The sequence below is a fragment of the Lynx rufus genome, unplaced genomic scaffold (genome assembly GCF_022079265.1).
Source record: "Lynx rufus isolate CCGP_SWC_20201006 ecotype Redwood Valley unplaced genomic scaffold, mLynRuf1.p SCAF_2, whole genome shotgun sequence".
In the NCBI taxonomy this organism is placed as follows: domain Eukaryota; kingdom Metazoa; phylum Chordata; class Mammalia; order Carnivora; family Felidae; genus Lynx; species Lynx rufus.
In genome coordinates, this window is record NW_025814834.1 from 175122585 (window position 1) to 175133181 (window position 10597).

Below are 10597 nucleotides of genomic sequence, written 5' to 3' on the forward strand. Positions count from 1 at the left end.
CATACGTGAGGTATGTTTTCTCAGAATCTGAGCACAGCAAGTGGTGACTACGTCTATTTCTTCACTGGCATTTTTCAATCTTCAATAAACATTTCTTGTCATTGCTAATAGGAAGATTGGATTGCAGACTTAATTTCAGGCACAGCATTTTGAGGAGGACATCAGCATGCACATTCAGATTGCCATTTCCCTACATTGCGGTCCCAGCACAGGTGAATTTAGAGGAGGCAGTGGGGGTATCTGGGCAGAAGAGGAAAAGTGGGGATTTCTGGAGAGGAAATCAATGCTTCCTGTGTGAGTTGACTGGAGCATTATTACAATAGCCCTGCAAGTCGGGCCAGATAGGCATGCCTAGAAGAAGTGGGTGCCCTGGGTGGCCAACACTGTGGCATCCCTTCACATGGGTAGGTTTAACGGAGAGGCTGGTGCTGCAAAGCTGAGGAGTGGAGGAGGGTCAGTGACAGGACTAGTCAGTAGCCCCTCATTTGTCCAGAGCAATTGAGCAGTTCCCTTCTGGCCCTTAACTTGAATGCCCACCCAGTTGGCTCCCTCATGCATTTTTCTCACCTTCAGGAACAGCCCTGTGGTTACCTAGACTCATCCTTTTTAGAAGAAAGTTCATCAGGTAAGACTCAACCCCCTTTAGGGGACTCAACAGCCCCATCCCTTCCCAAGAAGATCCATATTGACCTTCCTGCCTTGGACAATGCTCCATGTTACAAGTATTCTGGTCAATCTAAAATTCTCTTGCTTCTAGTGGGGTCCTTATTGTCTAATGTCAACCCTGTCCTCAGAGATGTTGCAGATGCCAAGAGCATTTTAGCCTATAAACCTCCTTTGAACCTTCTGGGCTGTTTTTAGTATTTGACTCTATGAAAGTAGGGGCCATGATTACATGCCAGCTTGTGTAATTACCCTGCTTAAGACTCAGTTGTTAGTCTATTTCTTTAAAAAGGTATCTATTCCCTTGAAGCAGTCATGTCCAGATGCTGAACTAGAAAATTTCACTTTGAGCAGGACTTGGATAGCTACTACCAACAATTGCTACTGGCAAGACTTTCCCCAGTGGGCCCTGACTCAGATCTATTGGCCTGCATCCTAGGATGTGGAAATATGATTTGGATACAGGCACCAGAAAAGTGATTTAGGCACCAAAAAAACCAGACTGGGTACTAGGGGAAGAGCAGGGACTTAGGCTAAAGAGCAACCAAGGAACTCACATACTCAAACCAAGACCAAGGTCCTAGCATGATCAGCGTCCTAATATCATGTACAATTATGCTCCTGGGCTCACAAATTTCTCCTGAGTAGAGACAGTATAAGTTTCCCAGGACTTACATGGGGCTATGACTGCAAGTGGAATATAGTTGCTCCCTTTGAAGTGAGGAAGGTTGTGGGGTGGGAGCCAGATACTCCTCTCACTCAGAACCCTGTTCTGAACTCACCTTTTCCATGAAACTTCCCCAGATGAGCTGCACCTAGCCCCGCACTCTAGTCTCCCTAATGACACGTTGACAGTCTAAATCTGAATTTCTCAAGTATTCTGCCAAGTCTTCCTTTGTTCATTATAATTCAGGGTCAGAAAAGCTTTCAGGGTGGCATGTCAAATACTTCATTTATTTACTTTAATTTAGGCTTTCATGTGCCAAAAGAGCATTCCAATATGTGTAAACTCTCATTGTGGGGTGAAGCAAAAATCACTATGAAGTCATGCCAGTAGGATGACAGAATCAAAATGTTGGATTATTAAGTCCAAAGACCTTATTTTAAAAGTAGGGAAACTGGGACCCCCAAGAAGACAAGGTGTTACATGAGATCCCATAGCTAAGTTAGGAGCAAACCCAAGAACGAGCCTACATAATCTTTAATTTTCCTTTACGACATCACCTTTTTTTTTTTAAAGCAAATTTAAGCCTAAAATAATAGAGCATCCACAGATTTTTTTAGATAGCCATAAACATGGATTTCACCGGCATTTGGAGACTTCTGGCCTCATGTGATTTAACTAATCTTGTGGTTTGGTGGAAAGAACACAGACATCCTTGGGAATCTATAGACTGAGTTTGGATTCAGTTCAACCACTCAGTTTTATAATCTTGAACACATTATTTAACTTCTCTGAGACTCAGTTCTTTCAAAGGGAAATAGGAAGATATAATAAGCTCACAGAGTTGTTAGGGGTGTGCTCGTCAGTTTTGCAGACAACAGAAGTCATGTTGGGTGGTTCCATAAATGGAATGTATTATGAACTGGTCACAAGGGACTGGAAGGACCAACACAGCAACCTGGAGAAGGTGAGGCAATCCCAGGATTTGAAAGGGTAGGAAACCACTAGACTGGAGGCAATATAACCAGAGCCCTGGTGTTGGAGCCCACTGGGAACCAGGACCTTGTGGGATGTCCATTCCTAGGGGTGGTCAGTCAGGACCTGGAGTGACTGGGGCAGCTGCCTGCAGGAGTTTAGGTGATGGTTCAAGGGGCTGACTATTGGGAGCTGGAGCCTAGAGGAAATGGCAGCTACTGCTGGATACTCTGCCTAAAGCAAAGGGCTGGGAGGTGACAAGTGCTCTGATTTCTCTTTTCCTCCCTCCCTCTGATCTCCCTCCATAGCCTCCAATTAGATAGACCTTGCTTTTTTTTTTTTTTCAACGTTTATTTATTTTTGGGACAGAGAGAGACAGAGCATGAACGGGGGAGGGTCAGAGAGAGAGGGAGACACAGAATCCGAAACAGGCTCCAGGCTCCGAGCTGTCAGCACAGAGCCCGATGCGGGGCTCGAACTCACTGACCGCGAGATCATGACCTGAGCCGAGGTCGGACACTCAACCGACTGAGCCACCCAGGCGCCCCTAGACCTTGCCTTTTGGCAAGGTAGCCTTGGATGTGCAGTTGACAGGGGGTTGCCTCCTTGTGACAGAGGGTAGAATGGATCTGTGAGCAAACAGGAGTTAAATAATTTCCTGCATATAAAGTGGCATTGTGCATGTATTGTGGTTTCCTTCCCCCTTGTGACGTAATACTGTGCTCCAGGACACCTGATTAAACCTCAGAGGATTATCCTACGGGCTGAGCTGGCTCAGAAATGTTTTGGTCTGGATGTGGTAACTTCCAATCCTTCATCAGGGTCATGGCAGCTGGGGCTGGCTTCATATGTGTACTTTATTCCTGGTGATCATCATCATCCCCTATGCTTTATAAAGTGCCTTTTTTTTGAACATTTATTTATTTTTGAGAGACAGAGAGAAACAGAGCGTGAGTGGGGGAGGGGCAGAGAGAGGGAGACACAGAATCGGGAGCAGGCTTCAGGCTCCGAGCTGTCAGCACAGAGCCTGACGTGGGGCTCGAACTCACAAATCATGAGATCATGACCTGAGCCAAAGTTGGACGCTTAACTGACTGAGCCACCTAGGTGCTCCTATCAAGTACCTTTCTATCACATATCTATTCTTCAAAACAACCCAGTGAATCATATGATGAAACAGACAATGAAACTGAGGCACAGACAAGTTAGGCAAGTTGCTCAAAGTCAGTTAATAGGTGGCAGACTCAAGTTTGAATTGCAGTCTGACTCCAAGTTTGGTCCCTTTCATCTGAAGATCATTGTCTAACCGTGTGCCCACTGAATTCCTGTGATATAAATGTTCATGTGATATTTCATCTTTTCCTTCCAGCAAGCAGTCACTATTATTTTCTCTCGTTTCTGCGTGAAAGTGCTGAGGTGTGGCAAGGTAAAATCACTGCCCATTGTCACATATTAGTGAGAGATTCTAGGAAGGGAATGATATGGGTTTTTTTGTTTGTTTGTTTTTGTTTTTGTTTTGTAAACCAGTGAGCTTCTCATTGTTAGAGCTAATCAAGCTAGTGATCGCATGCCTGGAAATGGTAGCATGGATGCCTGTGTGTGCTTGATGTTAGAATGAATCCTTACATTTCAGAGGGCTCTTTCTTGGAGCCGCAAGTTTCTGAAGAAGGTTATTCAGAGAAGTTCATTTTCATCTATTTCGTGTATTGAGTTGCTATGTAAGGTGTTATTTACAACAAAAAAAAAAAAAGGAAAGAAAGAAAGAAAAAAAAGAAAAAAATGGATTCCATTGCTTTAAAACAAAAGCAGGTTGATTCTACTGATAAATGACCTTCAAAGTCCGCTCTTCAGTTCTGATTCTACAATATGAATTAACAAACACCAACACACATTGTTATTGAAACTGCAATTTGGGGGGCCCTATGCAGAGGACAGGATCCTCTAATAAAAACTGAATAAACAGCCATTGCAAGTTCAGTGGGTGATGGCACAAGAGCCTTCATTTCCGCTTCTAGTCAAGAAAATTTTGATCAGGCCACAGGCCGCCTGCCCATTCATCTGCAGCAGGAAATGGATTTAGCGTCTGTATGGGCCGGACTCCCATATTTATCATCCAGTTAGGCCTAATCAAAATGTTTTCCGTTTCACCTGGTAAGTGCAAAGGGCTGGGAGGAGGGTCTGAGTGATGGTGGTGGGTCCCCATCGCTTTCTCATCACTGAAGTGCAGTTGTTGAAAGTCCCATTTCTCCTCAGTTGTCTCACTAGGAGCTGAGACAGGCAATCTCTCCCGTCCCCCTCCCCCCCCCCATCCCTGTCAGCTCCCTAGAAGCTGCTCTAGGCAGCAGCAAAAATCTATGGAATTGACCTGGAAAGGGGAGGGGGAAAGGGCAGATTGTGACCCCAAGGAAAGCTGAGGTCAGAGGTGAAGCTCAGAACTGATAGATGAAATGAACCTCTGAGCAGGAGCCTCCTTGGATAATGAGGGGCTGCAACCTCCTGGGATGGGGGAAGGACAGGGAGGGGAGGCCAGAGGTTCTCAAGCACGGGGAGGGCCTGGGAGGAGGATTGGAGCATCTCTGGTCCCTTGGGTGAAGGCGAGGTGGGGGAAGGGGCTGCTGATTAGAACAAAAATGTGACAGTCATGCAAAGCTTCCAGTTGGATTTATGCATCCTTTACCAGGATGCCGGGAGGAGGGTACTTGACAGCCCCCATTAGAGGAGGAGAAATGGAGGAAATTAAGCATTGTTCTGTTAGGGGAACCCCCGAGACCAAGGGATGGAGGAGCCCCTGCTGAATTCATTACTGAGGGAGTACCGTTTTCATGAGAAAAACAAACAATGCAGAAATTCCCCCACTTCGATGCAGCTAATTCTGACTTGGACTGCCCTGCACAGGGATGAAATATCCCTGTGTGCCTCTCAGGATCCAGAAGCAGCGATGACTTTTTTTCCTTTGCAAGATGTTATAGGTGGCATGGGGGTGGTGGGAAAAACAGGAGCCTGAAGTTGAGTTTGGTTCAGCTGGGAAATGGGGTGTTCCAAGTGGTGGTGAAATAGAACTACTGAGATAGGGTAAGCGGTGTGGTCCTTGTTTCAGGGTGATGGAGAGCCATGTGCGTCTTTTGAGCAGGGGTGGGCCACGATCAGGCTTTTGAGGAAAATTCCGACAGACCAGTGGCAGCTGAGCTAAGGGGCTGAATGGGGCTTTCTGCTTTCCACTTCATTGGTGAGCAAACCCATCTACTGAATGTCAGGCAGGGAGGCCTCGAGAATCCCGTCATGGTTATAGCATAAGACAAAGGTTGAGAGAGCTCTCTCAACTGGGGGAAGGGTAGTGAGAGGGTGGTAGAGAATTAAAATATTTTGAGTATTTAATAAGAGCCTACCTTGTGTCCAACACTTTATGTAGATCACCTGATTCAACCTTTGCAACCCTCCTGCAAGATAGGTGTTAATATTCCCTGTTACAGATAAGAAAACAGGCTTGGTGATATTAGCTAACCTCTTAACATGACTTTAACCAACACAGTTTCATCTGCCAAGAGAAGAAAATATCTTTCTCTTCAGTCCGCTTGCCTGAGCCTGCCATCATTTTTTCTTTCCAGACATGGGTTTTATATCCAGAGGGGGCTTTTTATTTTTTATTTTTTTATTTTTTTCCCCAATATATGAAATTTATTGTCAAATTGGTTTCCATACAACACCCAGTGCTCATCCCAAAAGGTGCCCTCCTCAATACCCATCACCCATCCTCCCCTCCCTCCCACCCCCCATCAACCCTCAGTTTGTTCTCAGTTTTTAAGAGTCTCTTATGCTTTGGCTCTCTCCCACTCTAACCTCTTTTTTTTTCCCTTCCCCTTCCCCATTGGTTTCTGCCACATAAGAGTGAACACATATGGTATCTGTCTTTCTCTGTATGGCTTATTTCACTTAGCATCACACTCTCCAGTTCCATCCACGTTGCTACAAAGGGCCATATTTCATTCTTTCTCATTTAGTCCCACTTCCCCGTTTTGCAGAAGAGAAGGCTGAGGCAGGGAGCAGAGGCAGAGACAGCTTAGGTCTGTGTTCTCTATTCTGCCACATGGCTCCTTATTCTCAGTTGTCAATACAAGCCCTCCTCTCATCCAAACCTCACCCCACACTCCCAACAGACAGAAGACTGACAGCAGTTATGTTCCTGGGGCAGCCGGGGATGAGGTGATTGTTAAGAATCCCATCACATCCCCCTGAACCCCTCCTCCCTGAGACACCAGTTTCATATCTCACCCCTGCACAATGCATTTCCTTAATCTTTATCTCAACAGGTAGTTTCTTTAAATCACCTACTCTGTGCTCAGGAGCTCCCTTCTGTAAAATCGATCAGTTTAATCCTCACACAAGTCTTGCGAGTTGAGCAACATTGTTTTGGAAGCTGAGAAATCTAGAACTCACAGAGGTTAACTTTCTTGCCTAAGGTCACAGCACAAGGAAGCGGCACAGGATTCAAACTCAGGTTGGTCTCATTCCAGAGCCTCCTGCGTGAAAAAGGGCCTTCCTCCTGGTTTTATGCCATTTTATTATTAAGCAAACATTTTTGAGTGCCCACTACATGTCAAGTACAGTGACAAGCACCGGAGACTTGCTACAAAGATGAGAGATTCATCCTGAAATCCTGAAAGGAAGGACAGAGGTTAAACAGCAATGTTTCCATTCGTTTGCCCTTGATAATGGACAGAGTGCTTGTGTCCACAGCACTTGACAGTTCACGAAGTATATCCTATTCGTTATCTTAGGACATCTACACAATTACCCTGGGAAGTACATAATTTCTGTCCTTCTCTCCCCATGTAAAAAACAATATGGGAAATGGAGTACACAGGCTCATGGAGGTTGGGTGCAGTGTGTAAGGCCACACAGCTGCTAGGGCAGTCTGACTTCTTGCCCATGGCTCTTCACACAGCATACCATGGATTCTTTCTCTCCTTTCTTCTCCCAACTTTTTGTCAGCAAAACCTGACTCTTCTTTTCATCTCTGTTGTAACTTTCTCTGTAGTCTGCTTGGTAGTTATAAACTCGCATCTTGTTCTTCATAACTCTAAATCAGGCTATCTGTATTCACATGCTTCAGACCTGTGATTCCTAATGTGTCCTGCTTTACTCCTTTGGATTTTGTGTGACTTGAATGACCCCTGAAAACAATTCTTCATTTCCAAGTGTAAGTCTAAGGGACCAGCACAGGTTCTACAATGCACAAAGTTCTCTCTCACTCTCCGTTTTATTATCCATTTCTCTCCCCATCTATACATCCATCCATGCTTTCAACTACCCATCCATCCACCCATCCATCTATTGCATGTATGTGCATTTATCCATCTGCCCTCCCTCCTTCCACTTCATCTATCCTTCCTTCCTCACTTCGAAGTATCTATACATCCATCTACTCAACAAATACATACTGAGAATTTACTATGTCTCAGGTACCGTTCTAAGCCCTAGGAGCAGAGAAGGAATCAAGACCTACAAGTTTTGTATTCCTACAGATATTATAGTAGGGCAGACAGAATATAAGTAAGAAAATAAATAAGAATTTCAGAGAGTGGCAATTGCAATGAAGAAAATAAAATAGTGAGGTAGAGAGTGACTGCAGGATGATGCTTTAATTTGGAGGGTCAAGGAACACCTTACTTTTCCAAGGAAGTCCCTTTGGACTAAGGGAGATTTGGACTACAACCAGCTCTTTCAAAATCTGGGGGAATGATCTTTTAGGCAGAGGGAAGAGGCAATTTTCATCCCACTCAAACTACCAACTCGCCCTATTAAGATTTACTTGACTCTCTCAATAATCTTAAAGGAAAAAATGCAAGAACTCTTGCTTACCCAATTTCATTTTATGGAGAAGATGATGAAAGACAAGGGTATTCAGGGACCTTTCTCATGAACAACAGGGATGGTGGTAGCAGAGATAACATGGTGTGATTTAAGAGAATGAACCCTGGAAAAGGAATCAGGAAGCCTAGGTTCTAAGTTTAGCTCCACCGTAACTTGTAGAAACATGCATAACTTCACTTTTCCAGTGCAGCTCTTAGTGTTTCCCTGTCTTTCTCCCTCTGTTTCTCTCTTTATCTCTCTTTCTCACATACGAATCAGTAGTCATAAAATTTTAAGGTGACATAGTAGCTAATGCGAACATTTATTATACAGTTACAATATATCAGGAATTATTCTAAGGGCTTTAAATACAACAGCTTTAATTTTCCCAACAACCCTCTGAGATAAGTATTATCATCTAAATATTAAAGACATGGGACCCAAGCACAGGGTGGTTAAGTAACTTGCCCCAGTCTCACAGACAGTAAGTGGTGGAGCTGGATTCAGACCAAGGCCATCTGATTCGAACACTTTAGCTCCTAAGCCTTACATAATAACTCTCTTCTCTTGAAGGGCAATAGAACAGGTGACCTAGTTGAAGTCAAGAGCCTTGACTCTACTCCCCCATCTCATTTTCTCCCTAGTGTACTTCTCGTATACTACATTCTTTTTCTTTTAATGTTTATTTATTTTGGAGAGAGAGACAGAGTTCAAGCAGGGGAGGGGCATAAAGAGAGAGAGACACAGAATCTGAAGCAGGTTCCAGGCTGTCAGCACAGAGCCCCATGTGGGGCGCAAACTCATGAACCGTGAGATCGTGACCTGAGCCGAAATTGGACGCTTAACCGACTGAGCCACCCAGGTTGCCCAAAGTACTCTACATTCTAATTACTCACTTGCCTATCTGAATCTTCCCTGAACTGTGAGCTCTTAGAGGATCCAGAATATTTTTCACTTCCTTTGCCTAGTGCCTGGCCCAGTGCTACCAGTATCTTGATAGATAATCAATAGTCAATAAATGTTTATGGGTCCCAATTAAAATATGTTGGTACATAGATACCTAAATGTCTTTCCTCTCTTTATTTTTGAAACACTAAAAAAGGCAAAGTAGAACTGCCTAAACCAAGTATGTAAGCATGAAAACGTCTATTTTTTGTCGTGTAACAAACCTCAAAAATATTTATTAAAACAAAATAAAAGCAAAGAAAAACTTAGAGTTCTAGAAGCATTTAGACAGGAGTGTCCTGTATCCCAGCGGTAGAGAAAACGTCAGCAGCAGATGCTAGATGTTTCAGCACCATGGACACCCACCTGGCGTTTCAATTATGACAGACCTCTGGAAAAGGGCAATCGTCAGAGCTGGAACACATGGGGCAAATGGGAGACTATTAATGGATGAATCTAGAGACGTGCAAGGGCCAAGTCATGAATTGAAAGATAGGAGTTTTGGACATAAGCCTCTAAGTAAAGGAAGCACGGACAGGCTTTATGCAGGGAATGACACAATCAGATTTTAATCTTAGAAAGAATACTATGGGTGTAGTGTGGAGACCATATTTGAACTGCCAGGATTAGAATACCAGAGGTAGTTAAGAGGGAGTTGCAACAGTTTGGGTAAGAAGTTATGAGGGTATATGTGGTGGGGGATGAGAGAAAGGCGGGGGGGGGTGCGGAATTTGGGAGAGAATAAGGAGATGGAATCAGTAGGTTTTAATGGAAGGAGACTGAGCGACGTTTAGGATGCCTCCAGGATTTTTGTTTGGGCTCTGAGCTTTGATATAGAGTATACTGGAGAAATAATGAAATTAAGAGCTAAAAATTATTGAAGTCAGCTTTGATATATTGAGTTTGAAATGTTGGTATGACATTCATGCGGAAATGTCCAGTGAGCAGTTAAGTATTTGGGTTTGAAGTTCAGAAGAGAGGATAAATAATGAACACTGAATGAATGTCTGTTATGTTGCTATATTATGCTAATCTGGCTCAGATGCTAGTTATTGATTCATCAACATTCTCATTAGGATGCTGCTGATCTCTGGAGTTCATAGGCATTGCCTATTGATGGTAAATCCATGCAGTCTGAGGTCATAAATCCAAGCCAACCCATTCACTGAGATACTTTTAAATCTTTTAAGCCCTTCCAAAATCAGCCATCTCCAAAGTTCCTCAGATTCTGGCTGAGTTGTGGCCTTTCCTGCTTACAGATATATAATTTCCTTGGCCCTATTTTTCTAGAAGCTCAGGCATTGCTGTCTTCAAGTAGTTCATATATGCAGGCATTCCAAAAAAGATGCATCTCATATCTTGGACCATCCCAGAATCTCTCAGGCCATCTGAAAATACAATATTCAGAGAGTCTCAGAGCTGGGAAGTGCTCTTGAACATCAAGTACAGCCTTTCCTTTTTATAAATGGAAAATATAAGGCCAAAGCAGAGAAAATGACT